General features: G+C 40.5%; 1 protein-coding gene and 1 long non-coding RNA gene across 4 annotated transcripts in view; one reads left to right on the top strand and one right to left on the bottom strand.

The window, feature by feature from the left end:
* The window catches only part of LOC120722031 (neurocalcin-delta A), a 60,631-nt gene extending 43,744 nt beyond the window's left edge, over positions 1 to 16,887 (bottom strand). The window contains exons 1-3 of one of the 3 annotated variants that reach the window (XM_040012740.1): positions 16,748 to 16,880; positions 14,153 to 14,256; positions 1,646 to 1,710 (exon numbers count right to left, since the gene is read on the bottom strand). The gene's annotated coding sequence lies outside the window, so the exon portion shown is untranslated. Of the gene's footprint in view, positions 1 to 1,645; positions 1,711 to 14,152; positions 14,257 to 15,527; positions 15,548 to 16,747 lie in introns of those variants that run through there. The other 2 variants (XM_040012741.1, XM_040012743.1) reach the window with 2 other exon arrangements.
* On the top strand, positions 30 to 18,480 carry LOC120722034. Its single transcript, XR_005693319.1, has 3 exons — positions 30 to 152; positions 2,721 to 2,724; positions 18,470 to 18,480. It is a non-coding gene; the product is annotated as an uncharacterized LOC120722034 (long non-coding RNA).
* Positions 18,481 to 18,739: the final 259 nt, after the last annotated feature.

The following is an 18,739-nucleotide window of genomic DNA, read 5'->3' as shown; positions in this document are numbered from 1 at the left end:
AAACTTTCAATTTAGATACACAAAAAGAGTTCCTGCCCAAAACAGCTAACTGTGATTGCTTCCATTGATAAAATATTATCTGTAAACTGAAATCAAAATTCAGAGACACCCCACCTCCCCTTTTAGATTTTAGATTAGCGGAAGCGGAAGAGGTTCCACTGACTCCAAGTGACCTCAAGCATGAGTGGGAGAGGCGCAGTTGCTGGCTGTCCTTGGTTTTGCAGTAGACCTCTTATATGGACAAGCTGCAGCTGTCTGTAACTGTGAGAGACATGTCTGTGTGTGTGTGTGTGTGTGTGTGTGTGTGTGTGTATGTGTGGGTGTGTGGCTAACAACTAAGACTGAACATGTGTGGATCAAAGACCAAAGGATGCTCGGTCCATTTATCTCTTTTAATGTTAGTAACATAAAACACACACACATGCACATATTTGTCCGTGTCTTATGAGTAACTGTGTGTATGTGTGACTGTGTAACGGCCCTTGTTCAGAGGGAGATCTGGGGGCCTGGGAACTGTGTCAAAATCACACTGGGCTTCCTCTGGCTCATCTTGGAGTCATGGGAATCAACACTGACTAAAAACAACAGGGCTCATGCATGTTGCAGAGTGACAACTCCACATTTCACCAATTCAGACTGGACACAGCAAACCATCTTCACAAGGAAACGGAAAGAGAAATCTCTTCTTTATAATGATGTAGCTCATTTCAACAAGTGTTAGTACTGGAACATTTATATATTTTGTGGGTATCTGTGTCAATGTTCCCAGAAAGAAAAAAAACCCACACACACTAGGTTACTTCTACTCCCAACTGAGAATACCTGCTGCAGTTTCACATTAAAAGCTTTCAATATGGTCAAACACAAGATGACTTGTGTACCAAAGTACTCACAGAAAATACTATGTGGTAATCATAGCCTGTATAAAAGACAGACATGTCTTAAACCTGAATTCTTTGAAGTGGTGAGCAGATGGGCGACTCCCTTGAATGTAGAAAAACTTGCTGTATTCCTCATTTTCACAATCAGATCCACCCCTCGCTTGTCACAACAGGTTTAAAAACACCTAAATCGTGATGATGAAAATGCCGGTGGCTATGTCTCTAAATTATGTACAGTCTATGGTATTTTCACTTAGCTTTTTCAGTTACACTGCTTTCACTATGGCCTTTTGACCCAAGTCAACAGGGCTTGATAAAAAATGATCAGGGTTACACCTAGAATTATGTTCCTTGGCCTGTGACCCGTAGAATAATAACGATCAGATCTTATTTTAAAAGACTGAAAGCGCCGCAAACTGCCACTACTATCAGCACTACTTTGAAAACTGAACAATAGATTGCTCAGTAATTATGAAAACTTTTGTTTTTTTAAAAACAGAAACCTCACTGAAGCATTTAGTTTAATAAAGCTTAATCGGCTTAGTGTGCCACGGTGTTCTTTGCCTGTTATAAAAATCTATATTTGTAGGGTTGAAATGCAGAGAAAAGGTTGGTACAAACACGAGAGAGCAATGTGTTCCTCCTGATTACCCCACAGGTTCACAGTGTACCCTGGTTTGCTTTATCACTCTTTCATGTTGGAGGTGTGATAATATTAATGTGGAAAGAAACCAGTGGCTACTGTTTTGTTTTTTTGTGCTAACCTTTAGTGTCGTCTTCTGAGCGTACAGGGTAACGTCTTGATTTTAGAGCACAGGCTTGGTCAGATCTGCAAAAAAACAGGGAAAATAGTTAAACAAAACTAAGAGTCATCAGAAGCCTATTAGCCCAACACGACACACATTCATTAATATGATTTATTATCTGTACACCAACACTATCGTACAATATTCTTGTGAAAATAAGGTTTTCATGTGAGTGCACATAGCTAGGTGAAAACCAAGTGCATCCCATGATTCAGCAGCTTGTAGCTTCAATAACTCAAAGTAATCTTTAGTAGGACTCTGTCAGTCTCACACTGTTGTGAAGAAATTCAGGCCCACTTTTCTTGCTTTAGTTGAGGTTTGCAGGCGCTCGTTTATGCAGAGCTCCCGTTTTCTGGGGGGAATCTAATATAACTACTGTACATTTCAGAAGGAAATAGTCAAATTAACTTGGAATTATTGGAATTAAGCTTGGTCACTAGGTCTGATATATTTAGAACAGAGCAGGAGAAAAAAACTGGAAAAATACCAAAGCTGAAATCTTATTTTTGAACAGCAAATCCTTCTAAATCTAAAAGTAAGGACAGGCCCAGCTGTGTGCTGATTACTTGAAAGCTGATCAACAATCTATCTGTCTAAACTGTCATTAAGCCTCCAGATTATTAAAAGAAAAATGAGAAAAGAATAGAAATTATCCTTTTTTTAAGACGTCAAAGACTGAGTACAACGTGCAATGAGGAGTGAATGGAGACTGAAAAAAATGACAATGCAGGACTTCGGTTCATTATTATCCTTTTTACCACAGAGATGAGCCATCTTATAATAACTACCCTTCAATTCCAGGCATCGTTTTTGGACACCGAGCTGCATGACCTTCTCTTTGCAAGCGCAAAGTGTTTGTCTCAGCTTCAACAATGAGAGCTGATGCCATTAAAGCTTTTTCCTGTTGGGCGGCTGCAGGGGAAAGTGTGAGGAAAGCTACCTTCCGTGTTGCAGCGGCTGAGGGAACAGAACAGCTCCTGAGGTTCCTGTCCTCTCTCCCCAGGCTTTCTCAAACAACACAATTTTGGCACAGCACAGTGTGGTAGCCACAAACTCTGCAGGCAAACTGACAACTCTGCATGTGTGTGAGAGGGTGTTTGTGTGTCAGTGGAAGCAAAAGAGCATATTCATCATTACACAACAAAGGAAGAATTTTTCTTTTTTCTTTTTTTTTACGCAGACGCACAGATTTGCTCCCTTTCTTTTCTCACATATAGCCAGCGCTTTGCATTACCTTATGAATTATGGAAAAATAAATTGTTTTTATTGTCAGTCATGTAGAAATGTTGAAACAGTATAACTGAATCTCCATGACTTGCTGAGCATTAGCTGTGTGTTTGCAGATCAGCAGCAGCATGAGCCAACTATCTGTATCTACACAGGAAACATTATTGAGCTGCAGGTCACCTGTGTTTTGGCAGAGCTCAGAGCCCAGTACACAGTCACTGTAGCTACATGGCAACCGAATAGCAGAAAGTCTGGTTCACCAAATGACATGTATAAAATATAAAGCTATCTCACAATATGAAACTATGATGATAAGGTGCTCATAATGACAACAGTACTGCAAAACATCTATTCTGTGATACCTGATACAGTGCATTATTGGCGGTGGTGATGATGAGTGTGTGTGTTCTATAAATCTAGAATAAATCTTTCTCGAAAATAAATGTTTTAAAACCTAATCTATCAGTGTGTAAAGTCTCACTGCTTAACGCCAGTAAACTGCAGATTGCACTCAACTGAATTATTACTGATACAAGTTGATGATTCAGTGAATATCACTTCCGTCTGATGACAGTAATATGAGTGAGTTGTTGAGCATATCCTGAATATTTCTGTTGCTACGCGCTACTGTTTGTACCACTGTTAGCTGCTGTTAGCCGGAGTTAGCTGCTGTTAGCCGGAGTTAGTGAAGCTTTCTTTGAAGGGGATCTAACGTTGTTGGAATCTGACACTTAACAAATAAACTCTGATACAATGTGAAAATATAAACAAACTATTTATCAAAGGAAAAGTTATTTTTAGGATACTCAAACCTAGCATTAGCTGGTGTAACGTTAGCTAATTAGCTGTTGTAGCTGCCAACTAGCTGTTGCTATTGTTGGCTCGTTGTCAGTTGTCTGGAGATGATAGAGTTTCATGTCTAATCTGCTGAGAATAAGTAATGAGCCTGTTAATGCAGGTTTTTGTGTTTTAGAGCCTTGACCTTGGTTTAGGAGAAGAGGTCTGAATGTTTTTTAGCTTTAAGTGTGACATACTAATGCTGATTTTTTAAATTCAAATTCTTTCTTTGTAAGACCTAAAACTGACATCATATTAAAAAAAATGAATCTTTATTCAATGCAAAATTTTTGTTACATTTTATAATTTCCCCCAAAACTACATGAAGTTACATCATCTTCTCACTTAAACAACTGAAATGAGGCCCGCTGTTGGCTTGTGTTCATTTGAGAGTGTTGGATAGCTTTAGCTGATTTGTCTTATTTAGCTTTGTAAACATGTCTGCGTTCAGCTAGGTAAAAGTGATTTAAGTGTCTGATTTGGTTTGTTGTTATTAATGTCTTCGCCTGTTGCTATCAGTGTGAGCGGAACTATGTGCCTGCACCACTGTGTTTATGTTGTGTATGCATGAAATGTACTGCATCACAACTGGACATATTGGAGGCTGACCTGTTGGTCATAATTGGATATAGCTGATAATACTTGAAGTTTGCAGATTCTGGCTCATAATGGTAATATAAAAGATTGTAATCCTAATTCTAAAAAAGTTATCATATTATATAAAACTGAGAATTTGTTTTTGCAAATCCTTACATGGTGTTTTTACATGTTTAAACATTTTTTGGAATTGGGTTGTGTGTGCCGTTATCTATTTTAGAAATGCTTTCAGTAAATGTATATTATTTTCCCCTGCTGTCCCTGCAAACAACTTACTTAACTTCTATTCACGTGTTCCTAATGCATAGGGACCAAAACAAAATACGTTGCCACCAGTATATATGAGTAAGAAGCAGCCAACACAATATACTGCAATATTAATACTTCATCCAAATTATAATGGGGGGAATATCTGCACCGAATTAAGATAAATCTGATCCCTCACTTGGCAATAATAGGGATTGTGACAGGAAATAAAAGTGAGATTAATGAGAAAATAAAATAATAATTATCGTTCAGTGATGATGATGGCGCAGTATCATTGCTCTACGCTGTGGGAAGAGTCGAGTGAAAGGGCCTCCGTAACAGCTCCAACTGTAACTCCAAACATGAAGTGTTGCTGCAGTGTCTTTCCCAGAATAGTTATTCAGTGGGAAGGATTTGCAGTTTGGAAGACAAATAAAGACATAGCACATCATGTGATAACACTTTTTAGTGTTGGGTAATAATATTAGGGAGCTTCTCGATAAACATCTCAAAATAGACTTGCTGATGTCAGAGAAAACATTTCTCTGATCTTTTCTGTGAAAAAAGAGACGCATAATGTAATAATATAACTTTATCACATCACCTTCCAACCAAACAGTAAGCAGGGAGAGAAAAGAGAAATAAAGATCTGAGAACACATTTGTATACAGATAACAGTCAATCCATCAAAACACATTCCCATAACAATTCCTTCAATCCACCGACGTCTTTGAATCATGTGGCATTATTTGCCCTGGCTTTGTGAGCTCTGGTTTGGCTCAGAGCAATGTTAATAGGCCTATGAGTGAAAGCAGAACCACCAGTGTTTACGCACACTCACGTTCTCACTTTTGCTTGACCGCTCTCTTGCACACACAAACATATGTAGCACGTAGCTGTCCAGGGCTTGAGCATATTTCACACACCATTTGTGACTAAAACAAACATTAATGACCTGGTAGTTGGCCTGTCTGATGTCCGTATATGGAATGTAACTTCTGGCTCAATAACAAAGTTAGTCAGGGAAAAAGAGGAAAGCGCTGAAACAAAACTAATAATAGCATGAAAAATCCATGACGAAGGCCAGTTTTGGTTTTCAGGAGATGGTATTCAATGCCATTACATCATCACGCAGCCATTTAAGCAGGCTAATACGAGCTCACCGTAATGGGCCATTAACCGTTATAGATAGCAGTGTGGCTTTCTAATTTCATCCATTTTGGGTTTTGTGAAGTTGTTTTTTCTTTTTTCCAGTTTCTAAAAGCCTGTGATGAAGTGGCTTTTAGAACCCCCCACCCAACAAACACACACACTGTGTTTTCATATCTTTGTGGGGACATCTAATTGACATAATGCTTTAACTAGTCGCTTACCCTATGGAAAATGAATGAATAATCCTAACCCTTAGCCTGAACCTAACCGTAACCCTGACACTAAAATCACATTTTGAGTTTGAAAAATGCTTTCAAACTCGTGGGGACTGGGATTTGTCCCCATAAGGTCTGTTGGTCCCCACAAATACAATAAACGTCCAATTTTTGGTCCCCACAAAGATATGTAAACACGAACACACACACACACACACACACACCTGCAGGTGCATGCTTTCCATCTGGAAAGTCATGAAAAGGAGGCACAAAGGAAGTAAAATAATTTAGATACAGACACACACACACACATAAGTGTGGGGAGCTAAGGTTGTCTTTGAACAAAATGTGACAACCGCAAGACCTCAGCCTTTCTCTGGTACCATGGCAACATGTTCTATGCATTTGGTAGGTGAGGGAAAGGAGCAGATTCAGGTGTAATCAGTACAACAGTCATAGGGATCAGCCACTGAAATCTCCTCTGTGTGTGTATTCAAATCAAATTCGAGCAATTGTGTTTAATGAACAGAAAGACTACGTTGCAAGAGATTTACATTTTATTAGCAGCAAGCATCCTCCCGAGCTCTATTTTTCTAATATATCTGTGAGGATAAAGCATTCTTATAAATGACCAAACATCACTGACAGCTGAACAAGAAAAGCATGGAATTGAACTTATGCATGTTTATCTGACCTGCTTTGCTTCATTTTAATGTGGTGAAGCTGAGCTCATGCTGTTTGTGCTTTTGCGCTGCGGCAGGCTGTGGTTGTGGTTTGATGGACACAGGGATCCCAGCCATATTGAAATCAGGCAGTGAGTGGTGCACTTTATGAAAATCAATTACAAATTGCTGGCCCCAAAGCAAATCCATAGTGCAGATGAGATGGCATATGGGACACTGTTCTGGATAGATTTCTCATAGTGTTGTATTAAGGGACATGACTTGCATTTTCTGTCTCTAAAACCTTCTGTAATGATCCGTTGTACTCATTCTGAATGACAAAGTTCAAATTAAACGTTTACCTTTTGTGCTTTGTCTTCAAATCTTTAAATGATCCTACCTACACAAGCAGGCGTCACGAACAGGCTGGCCCTGCAGCCCAACAGTGGTGGGTACACAACATGATGCAAGTGTGCTAAACAGGAATAACCCTGCGTAGCAAACAAGATTTTAAGGACTGAATGTAAAATAAAAAATAAAATGGCATTTAAAACTACATAATGCAGAGAAAGACGTAACAATGTATTGCTAATCTCCTAGGACACCAGCCCAGGCAGTGTGGGTGTCTGGACGAGACGCGCTTGCTTGCTCATTCGCTCATCTGCTCAATAAAACTGGGCTGCGGCTGCAACGTGTTGTCTCCCTACCATATTTGATGTGGTACACTCCCACATGTAACCCCCTCCTCTTATTCACTCTTCCTCTCACCCTCCCATACTCGCAGCAGACCGGCTGTCATGATTTGCAGCCCACTCGTGAACGTTTACCTCATATAACTGTCGCTCCGGCAATCTTTCATCCTACTTCTCCTCTGCTGCATGCTGGGTGGCAAACTGGAGCCTTATATAAAGAGAATGTGGGCTACACATGTGTGTGGATGTGTGGTTTATTCACCTGTACTAGTTACAAAACTTTCTAAAATTCATTTTAGGGTAATTAGAAATAATAAAAATAATACTGCTGAGTTCTGACCTTTTGTTTTTTGTGTGGTTCAGTTTTCCTCCAGTAGTTTTTCACAAGATTTCCTTAAGTGTTACTATACCTACTTAAGCATCATTCAACCATTAGACAACCTCACAAACACAGGCAAACTAAGCAAAATGAAAAAAATATTTCACTCAATTAGGTGCTATTTTATTTTGTTCATACACCGCCAAATCACAACAGTCACCGCAAGGTGCTTTATATTGTAATTTACAGACCCTACAATAATACAGAGAAAGCCTCAATAATGACACAACCGCACACGAACAAGCACTTGGTGACAGTAGAAAGGAAAAACTCCCTTTTAACAGGAAGAAACTTCCAGCAGAACCAGGCTCAGGGAGGCATAGCCATCAGCTGTGACCAGCTGAGGGGAGGAAGCCAGGACAATGACACACCAGTTCCCTTTAAATGTCTTTATTTCAGAAGACAGTTTTTGATTGTAGCACATGTGTGCATTAGAAAATGGAGCATAGTCTCATTCTCTATAGTCCACTATAGTCGCTACAAATCCCTCTAACTATAAGGCACATACCCTGATCTTCACACTTGTCTGCCAGTGACAGGCCTTCCAGCCACCACAGCACTCTCGATGGTGGGAAAGCCCTGCACTAATTCAGGGCATGCCCATTGACTCCTGGCCAGTCAGAGTGTGAAGCCAAAGCCTGTCAGTGAGGCTTAGCAAGTCCTCTCAGTGATGCCATCACTTCTGACAATCTGCCTGGCCTCAGCACTGCAGTGTAACTTTGTGGCTGCTAAAGTGTTACAGTAGCACGTACAGTTTTTAGCAGTTCAGCTGTCAGTAACTGCCTGACTCTTATCTTGCTTTTTAGCATCACCAGTGTGGATGCCTGTCAATGGTCTTGGTTTAGCTTTGTGTAGTTTCACCTATGTAATATTCAGTGCTTCCTACATACACCTTACTTAGGCAGGTCATAGACGTAGAGTTGTGAAAAACAAAGTACACCCTTTTGCAGTTCAAAGGTGCTACATATTAGGAAATAAGAAAACAAAGCTAAGACTAGGGATGGGTATTGAAAACCGGTTCTTGTTGAGAACCGGTTCCCACTGTTTCAATTCCTTGGAATTGTTTGCCATTTTTGCAAACGATTCCCTTATCGATTCCAGTCGCCCCGAATGACGTCACCACGTTGCGGAGCGTCATTTACCTGGCAGGAAACATGGCGGCTCAAACGCTCAAAAGTTTGGTTATACTTTACGAGAACGGATGACAACAGGGCAACTTGCAATACTTGCAAAGTAGATATTTCATTTAAGGGAGGAAACACTACGAATATGCAAAAGCATTTGCTCACAAAACACGTGATGACCTTAAATGAATGTCGTGTTTTTAATTCCACTCCGGACTCGTGAATCTCAACCCAGCAGCAGCGGTAACGTTTGCACGTCCTCTCCCGTTAATGCGGCAGGTAAATAATCAACTAACAGTGCATATTATGTTTGCGCAATCTGCCTTAATACAAAACCTGCCATTGCTGTGCGTTTAGGTGACCACGATGAGAGAGACAGACAGAGTCTGGCTGGCGCTCGCTGGCAGTTCTCACTGCAGTCTACCGGTAGCGTCTCCTTTCAGGCCAGGATAGACGAATGTCACCGCGCAGTGACTAAGTTTGTGGTCAAAGGCTTGAACCCATTTGCCACAGCAGATGGTAAGTAAATGTGTTTAATTGTAGGCAGGGACATTACTGGATATTCTTGTGACACCCCATTGAAGAGCCATAGGCTGGATCTCATAAGATCTCACTGTTGGGTTTGTAAGGCCATGTTACTCCTAAATTTCTATCTCGTTCAAAGAGAAGATATAAAACAAAGTTCTAAGCTAATCGACCTTAGTGTTCTCCTTTTTTAAAAAGAATCGATAAGAGAATCGATAAAGAATCGAATCGTTAAACAGAATCGAAAATGGAATCGGAATCGTGAAAATCTTATCAATACCCATCCCTAGCTAAGACGCAGACCTAGTATGCAAAAAATAAGTGCACCCTGTGATTTAACAGTATCTAAAACCACTTTTAACACCAACAATTTGGAAGTAATTGTTTTGACTTTAACAGTAAGGAATGTTTTTGACAAAAAGCTCCCCAATAAGGGCTGAAAATGAGTGAAAAAGCAGCTGATGTCCAAAGAAAACTTCACAAAGCCCGGGGAACAATTGTTGAAAGCCACTTCAAAAAACTGGCAAAAGTCTGGCTCCTTGGAAGCAAAATGTAGACTTTTATAGACTTTTGCACACAATACTGTAAAGATCATGACTACCAATATTTAAAACAAAAAGCTGCTTTACATGAGCTATAAAGGGACAAATGAAATCTTTTTTTTTGTCATTTTGACATGAAAATGTTTTTATGTAGGATCTTGTGAAGCCCATCACGACACTGCTAAGACGCTGGCAATTGGTCATCTCTAGCTAACAGAGAGAAAAGTTATGGCAGACTGACAGATATACAGAGAAACACATACACAGAGCAGAGAGGTTAAATATAACAGACAGCTGGTGTGTACAGCTGACATTTCAACGCGGGACACAGAGGGATGTAGCTTTCTGAAGGACACCGTGCATATCCTCATACCTCCACTCGCCAAACAATTAAATTAACAGTTATTTGTGTCTGCCAAGAGGATTAAGCTGTAAAGTGCTATGTCGTGTTGTAAAGGCAAACAATCTCCTTCTGCCCCGCTTTAATACAACAGTCTGAAATCAGCATATACACTTACAGTAAGTATGTTTGAGAGACTGCGGCTCTATTATAGTAAACCATTTCACACTCTCAATTTCACTAAAATCTATTATTACGTTTAATGCCAACAGTGCTTATGATCTAACACAACAGACAGGCACTCAGCGCAGCGCCGCGATGACTCACAGGTCAGAGATCCGCATCGAACCAATTGGGAGGCCAGGTGTCAGCGCTGTCATCTCTGACACACAAAATTACTCTGTGACACGCACGAGAGAGAGACGTCGGGCGCCTTTCATTCTCGTAACCTCTCGAAACATAAAAGGCTGCTTTAACTGCTTTCTGTAACATGGCAACAGATGCGTTTTCACGTCAAAATCTTAAGATGATGTGAACTCCTGTACCCAAACGCTTAATTGTGTCTATTAGAGTGGTGGTTTGATTATCTGACACAAATCAAGACCTCAGTGGATGAAGGACTCCAGGATCCTTTAATGAAACTCATTTCATTACGTTTGTCATCCAGTTCCTGTTTCTATATTTGTGTACTTCTACATGAATGTCACAGTGTTACCATACATGGGTACGTTTTGGTATTCATTCACAAACATCAGCACTCGGTTCACTGTGAGCAACACCTAGTTTCCATGTTGTGCTATGTATGCAGAGCATAAGACTGCGTGGTATTAAATAATAACAGATTTAATTCATCTGCCTCATGCACATCTTTATTTGCAGGGAATGGCAAAGATAAAGATGGATTTATTATTGTTTTTACTGTTACAACAATCTTCATGCCACAGTGAAAAACAGAAGCAGATCCATTCAGTCTGTGATGACACAGGGGCTGTAATAAAAAAAGTCTGGCTTGAATGTTGAGGCAGTAACATCAGTCAAAGATCTCTCAGAGGGTTCTTGTAAAATTAGGTTTCGGTTTGCATCACACTGCCATCTCTGTGAGTTACTGCAGCTAGAAATCTAAATGTGACATCCTAAATACGAAGAACAGGAACAACAGAGTTTTTTTTAAAAGTATTAAACAAACACTAGACTCCACCTGTGAACGCATGGGTAGGGTGCTGGGCGCAGAGCTTCACCTGACACCAGCGGACGGCACATCATGTTCTCACTTGTCACCACCGCGTCTGTGCGAACCATAAAGCAGAGTCGGAATGATCAAGTTTGAGCTCAGCCGCACTCATGTGGAGCAGAGCGCAGCCACAGGAGAACAACTGCAGAGCTCTGTGTGAAGAGGGGTGAACTTGGATGCTGGGATATTGTGTGCAGGTGCTGTGCTGCTTCAAGCATATTTGATGAAGCATGTGTCTTGACATTTCTTCTTCACGGGACATCGTGGATACACTGTTTTAGCTTCAGTCTTTAGGTTTCTTGGCATGTGACTGCAGTAATCTGGGTTGTAAATCAGCGAATTGCATAATACTGCACTCAAAAGTGTTCCAGCCCTTGTGATCTCAATATTTATAAATGAGCTTCCCACCTGTAATTTGACCTGTTTACATCCTGACAGCAGTATTGAGCTCAGTGAGCTGCAGTGTAGCTGCATCCTTGGTTTAAATGAGGAATGCCAACAATCCTAGCTATCCCTCCTGGGAAAACCGAAGGACAAGCGCAGACATTGTTTCCCACACTGTGCTCATCATGTTAGAGAAAACGAGCCAAAGAAAATCAAACGACCAGCTCACAAGTGTTACCATGCTGTCATAGCTGGCTGGATTTCTACATGTCAGTTGCCCATCACAGAGAGCATGTCTACTCTTCTCATCCTGCATGCTACATACATATTTTTTTTATTTCTAGTAATGTGTATATGATTTTAATTTGTGTATGATCAACTGCCAAATACAAAAAATACATCACATCACATTTTTTTACTGTATCTTAAAAATAAAAATGACAAGTAAGAGGGGGGAGGAACAGCTAACGAGAAGTTCCAACTCAGACACCACTGATAATGAAAGTGCAAGCAGGGAGTGACTAGGCAGCTAACAATGAAGTGCAGTACATGCAACCGAATTGGCACAATGTTCCCATTGTGCCAATGCTATGTTGCTGTGTGTACAGACAATGTTGCCTATACACTGTAAGTTGCACTAAAGTTATTACAAGGCACCAGCATGTTGGGTCATGAATTAATATTGTACAAAAAAGTGTCTGTGGCCCAACCATGAGCTGCTACAACCGACTAAAAGCGTTGTTAACACTATTGCTGGTGGAAAAGTTAGTCTAGGGCTCCATTGCCTTTTGTTTTGATATTCATCATCTTTTAACAGCCTTTGGGTTTAGGGTGCTTTCGTCTCATGAACTTTCTGTTAGAGTGCAAACACTTAACAGAAATTCATACCAACACCCAGTGAACCTAGCACGGGAAATAGGTTACACTGCATGCTCTGAGACCACACTGTCAACCACGGTGCTGCTCAATGGTTTTCTACTAACAGACGCGAGCTGTCACTATATGAAAGTACAATAAAACAATAGGATATAGATGTATATAGATCTTTGCCTATCCACATCTTATTCAATAAGCAGATCCTATCAATGCTTGAACATCTGGTTGGGGTAGGAGCCTGTCGATGAGGGTCTACTATTCTTTCTCCTTATGAAGCTGGAGCCTCTTTAACTGATACTATAAATAATGAGGTTTTGCCAGCTTTAAAAAAAAGATATTGTTGGAAAAAGGAGCTGCCTGAATCACTGCTCAGTTACACACAAGCACAGCAAACTTAATGCGGTTCTGAAAAATAATATGAAATAATATATCCCTAACTGAAGCTCCATTCAAAATTTACCAGTGAACTTTCTGCTTCGACATGTTTTCATTTGTAAATCACTCAAACATGGATGATTGGCCTTTAAGGACACTCCAGGCAACCAAGAGGTGTGGGCATGACTTTCTACAAACCCAATTTAGGGAAGTGAGTGTTTGATATGCTTATAATGTAAGCCCACCTACCCATTTAAAAAACAAATGCAATACCACAGCTATAAGCAGAGCTTGTGGTACAGTGCTTGTGTCCCTTTCACTACATAGAGCGAAGAACTTTGGTATGCAACCCACTGAGATGAGTTTGTATGCAGTCCTCCAAAAAACCCCAACAATATGCAGCCAAGCGTAGACGATGTTGTGCGAAGGTCAAACGCCGATTGGCTGAAAAGTTGTCTAGAACAGGAAAGAGACACCTCCTTCACCACAAAGGGAAACAGGTGTGAAAAAATAATGAACGATCAAAATAGCAGCGTGAGAAGAACAGTGCCGCAGCAGACTGTTTGAATTGTTTCTAGCAAATCTTTTTTACAACACATATATAAAAGCAACACTACAACCATTAACTTGGTAAGATAAGTGTGGCATTGAGTCTTAGTTGGTTTTCTAGTAAAAGGGCGATTTGAGTTCGAATCCCAGCACTACCCTCCTCTTAGGGGAGGAATGGTGTCCACCATGAAGCTACCACACTGGTGCTACCAGCTGTGGAGACCCCGTGTTGCTTGTTTTGGTATGACGGTTAAATACGTCATTCGTTTTCTTCCGCTTATCCAATTCAGAGGGGCGGGGGATCTTCTTATAGGGGGGCTGGATCCTATGAAACATCAAGTGTTTGTTCTTTTTGGGCTTATAATGTGCTTGTGCTCCCTAGAAATTCATATGTAGTCAGCCTCGTATGCATTTCTTTGGACTGTGGCAGGAAACACATTCCAGCCAAAGCTCTGACACTGTCAATCACTTCGAACCCAAATCAGGTAAGTAATGAAAAGGATGCCACTCACCAAGGTGAGCTTTCTTTCCACGCAGCTGGGTCACTACTTCTGGTAGATGAATTTATGCTGGTAGTCCTTATCCACCGATAACTTTATCTGAAAGTTACCAGCACCTGAGGAAAGACATAGAAAATATAATTTTTAAACTTCAATTTAATAGCAGGACGACTTTACCAGTAGAACAGCAGCTGTTTATATGAAGCTTATGTGTGAGTTCTATTAGGAAGATCTGTAATCAGTCATCTGCCTGCTTTCCTGGGTGTTAGGCTGCTTTTCTGTTCTTTACATCACTACCACTTTCCCACGCTTTCAATCTCAGTACAGACTTCATTACTCTAGTCCAATCATTTCCTTGTCTGCCTCCTTTGAGCCAATCAGCCTCCACTTTGCATGCAACCCACCTCCTCTCCATCTCCACCTCACCGACACCTCAGCCAGAGCTCCATCAAAGCCTCAGTTCATCTTCACCACCAGCAGCACCTAGACTCTGGGGGGGTGGGTCCTGTCCTAAATCCTATCACTGCTGGGATTTCGTGCTGCCACGATGGGTCATCGAAGTCTAATCGCAGAATACATGAATTTTTCTATCACAATAAATCATGTTCAGTTCAGAAGTGAATGTAGCGTATTCAACATGCAAGCACGAAGTCTGTAACCATAAGTGTACTATTCTTTGTTTGTTAGAGTGCATGTGAGTTAATGATTTAGGGTCAGTGACCCACACAGGTGTGAGAACTGGTTTGACTGCAGCGCTGCCTGTACTGACTCTTGTCATAGACTTCACTTGATTAAAGCTGCTCAGTTGCAAGTTGCCATTTTCACTATTGTACATTGTAACACTTTGAACCAGAGAACTTTACACTGTACCCATTCATACACATGCTACAAAGAACCATGCGGTGCGTTGCCCACTAAAACAGAAGACGCTGCGGACTAAACACTGCACAATCCTAAGAAAAATACAAAGGAGACCTATTATGCTCATCTTCAACACTATTTGTGTACTATTGGACTCAACCAGAGCAGCTTTACAATATTCACAGTTCAAAATCACCGCTGTCTAAAACAAGTAGCTTTACCTTCTCTCCCTTCAAAGCCACCCAGCATTCTTGTGATTGGCCGCACCTCTCAAACAACGAATTTGAGCAAAAGGTGGATGGGTGCCTGCACTGTGTGCATGAGAGGACTGTATCAACAGGTCCACTCTCAACTGTCATCACACAGAGTGTCTCACTTTTAGGCTTACAGACTCGTTATTTGAAACCTTGTCGATAGTTAATATGAGCATCATCACTGCCCCATATCTCCAGTATATATATTTCACTTTGAGCAAGTCATGCGCTTCATCACGTGCTGTCATATAAAAAACAGAAAGATCACTTACACTTGAGTAATATCTTACACTGTTAAAGCATCCTCATATTTATCTTCAAATATTCCAGGCCTGACCAGAGGGCACGTCTTTCTTCATAAAAACTTCTCCCGCAGTCTAACGATCCGCCTCCTTTCTCAGATGTCTCTCAACACATGTAAAAAACTAAAGACAGATGGTGTCCTTGTGATAGATCTGCACCTACCAGGGCTGTGGACTGTTGACTGTTACATGTATCTATCTTACTGCTGTCATATTTTCATACAACACCAGAAGGGAATTCAAAATGATCCAATACATCAGAAAGACTTCTTTACGTTTCTAGATAGGGGAAAAATAAAAAAATAAAAAAATAAATAAAGCGTTTTTCACTCTTAACACAAAACCCCAGCTTGTCAGTGCTCTCTGGTGGTCAAACTCAGATGATGGTGCCTGTTCTTAGGGGCAGTTTGCTATGTCTGTCACTCCTGCGGTCGCTTTTTAAAGCCTGGCGTTCAGATCTGATATAATATGTCTGAATGAGCACGGCTGATTTATCGGCGGTGCCTGTCATCAGAGATATGTGATGCATACAGACTAAACAGAGTTAAGGTTTGTTTACTCTTCACCTGTGTGATAAGGAGCCGGCTGTATCTCAGCCACCAGGAAAAATCTCTCCAAGGCAGATAAATGTGGGCGTGTACATCCACACTCAACTTCAGTTCATATGTAATGAAATGATCATGGGCCCGAGTAAAACAGGAGGCGATGCCTGCCCCCCCTTCAAATCACAGCTTAAGACTCCTTTAGGACAGAGTTGTGATGCTGAGTGAAGGTTTTCAAAGCCTGATCGCCAACAAACACAAATTCAATTCAGCTTAAATCCTCCTGAGCTTTCTTTCTCCAAGCAAACAGTCCGAGTTTGAATCCGCCTACAGCCCGTAAACACGAGCAAATCGGAACAGTATGCTAACTAATGTTAACAGGCCAGAAAGGACAAATGTAATAACAGATGAGTTACGTTAGTTTCTGCTATCAAAACCTCATATTACCCAGCTGTGCTCGGATACAGGACGCGGGTACGTGCTGAGCAAACCTGCAGCACAACAGCAAAAAGTAGACCGCTGTAGACCACACGAGTGAGTCGCTTTATGTTTGTGCTCGGCAGTCATTTACCACAGCCATTTGCGAGGAAACAAAAGAGCTACACATGCTATTAAATAGGGACAAACAACTTCACAGCGGTCACTCACCACTATGTTACAGTACACTCGGGGCTGGCCTCTTCGTCTGCCGGCTAACCTGAGAGCCCAAACCGCTCAGACACAGGAACACATGTAGCCCCCAACAAGTGTCAGCGAGCGCGGAGTCAGAGCAAAGATAGCATAGAAAAGATGTGCTGCCCAGGAGAGAGAAACGGTTATACAAATGGTCTATTGCGAGGCATTTCCCTGCATTAAAGTGTGAATGTAATCATTAGAAACTAAATAAATAAATTTTTGTTTTGCTCAAACAAAACATATTTTCTTTGCAACACACGAAAGGCGTGTCTGTGCAAATTTTGCGGTACCAAGAAAAAGAGCGGAGTGGGACCTCTGTTTTTTTCTTCCGCTTTAGCCACCGCGAATCAAATTACATTGTAATGACTTTGTACTTGACTCTCGCGCCATCTAGTGGACAACTAGACAATAGGGCTTTTTTTGGTGGTGTCGCCAAGAAGTGATTTTCGATGTTTCTCTCTTTCTCTCTCTCTCTCTCCCTCTGTGTGTGTTTTAATGTTTAATACATTTACTTATATTGGTAAGTAGACTGTAGTAAATAGGATATATGAAGGGTAATATATAAAATAAAGACATGACCAGTTCTGCAAGTTTTTTTTGTGACTGCGTTATTGTACTGACCTTATAATCATTATAGTACTTTTTGGTCTCTTGTTGTGTTTATATGACTGCCATGTTGGATTTGTCTCTGTTTTTGATACCTTCTTTGCCAGATCTCGCTTAAAAATACAATTTTAATGTGAATAAGACTTTTTACTCAGATGGATGTACAAAAGTCACTTTGCTAAAACAGATTGCAGCTTCTACCTTGTGGGAGGAATGTTCTTTCTGCCTCAAAATGATATCATTCATGAGCGATATGTTTGACATATTTTTGACAGATTATAGTCCAATAAGTCATTTATATTAGTTTAAATTCCTGCAATCATTTTTTTTGGCAAATACCAGAAATCTCATTTTGGCAGACGATCATTTTTGGCTTGACTGTGTTCCTAACTCAAATAAATTGAAATAAATAAATAAATAATGAATATATAAATAAATAAATACAAATAAAAATATCTGCGGATCATGCACTAAAAATATTGATCTCTTGAGAAAAAATAATGCATTGTAACAGATTTATCTAATATACTTCTAAGTACTTTGTCACTCTAGTTTATTACAGTTTTCAGGTAGCTGTACTGGAAAAAAAGACGAGAGATAACTTCAGACAGAGATGAAATAAGATGTAAGACAGAACTGGATAGAAGAAGAAGAAGAAGAAGAAGAAGAAGAAGAAGAAGAAGAAGAAGAAGAAGAAGAAGAAGAAGAGAGGTTTCATTTAAAGGCTCAATGGGCTTTGTTAAAATGTAAAGTGTCCTCATACCAGATCTGTATCTGATGTGATTTTTCATATTGTGTAACGTCCTTCAAAACAAAACTGATGCATGCAACCTTGTGTCATTCAAAGGTTGCATGCAAACACTCAGTATTTTAGAGCAGGGTAAACAGTTTAACTTGACGTACTGTGAAGAAATCAAAGCAATGTGTTGGAGTGGAGTAGAGCGGCTGTGGTGTTCCTGGTTAGTTAGATTACATCAAGTGTAGCAGAGATGAATTTAAATTTAAGCTGATGATACAGAGATTCAACCACTGAATTCTACATTCATACCAACAGCGTGGCCCAGTGGGGAATGGAAATCAGCTAAATAGCGTGTGAACTCATGGGTTAAATCTAGTTGAATACAGTTGTGTAAAACCATTCCAGGAGCAGTAAACCTCAGCACTGATCAGCCACTAACTGATCTTCAGCTTCTTCCACCTGCTCAATCCCACTTTAACACCCGCCTGCACTTATTCTTCTGCTTAGGTGTAGAGGCAGTCAAACCTGGTCATGATATTATATTATTAGTATATTAATGTAGCATGGCTTTCAGTTAGCTTTTCACAAAAATCCAGAGAACACTACTACTTTTGACCTTC

The sequence above is a fragment of the Simochromis diagramma genome, unplaced genomic scaffold (genome assembly GCF_900408965.1).
Source record: "Simochromis diagramma unplaced genomic scaffold, fSimDia1.1 OVJJ01000618.1, whole genome shotgun sequence".
In the NCBI taxonomy this organism is placed as follows: Eukaryota; Metazoa; Chordata; class Actinopteri; order Cichliformes; family Cichlidae; genus Simochromis; species Simochromis diagramma.
This window is presented reverse-complemented; position numbering and strand designations above follow the sequence as displayed.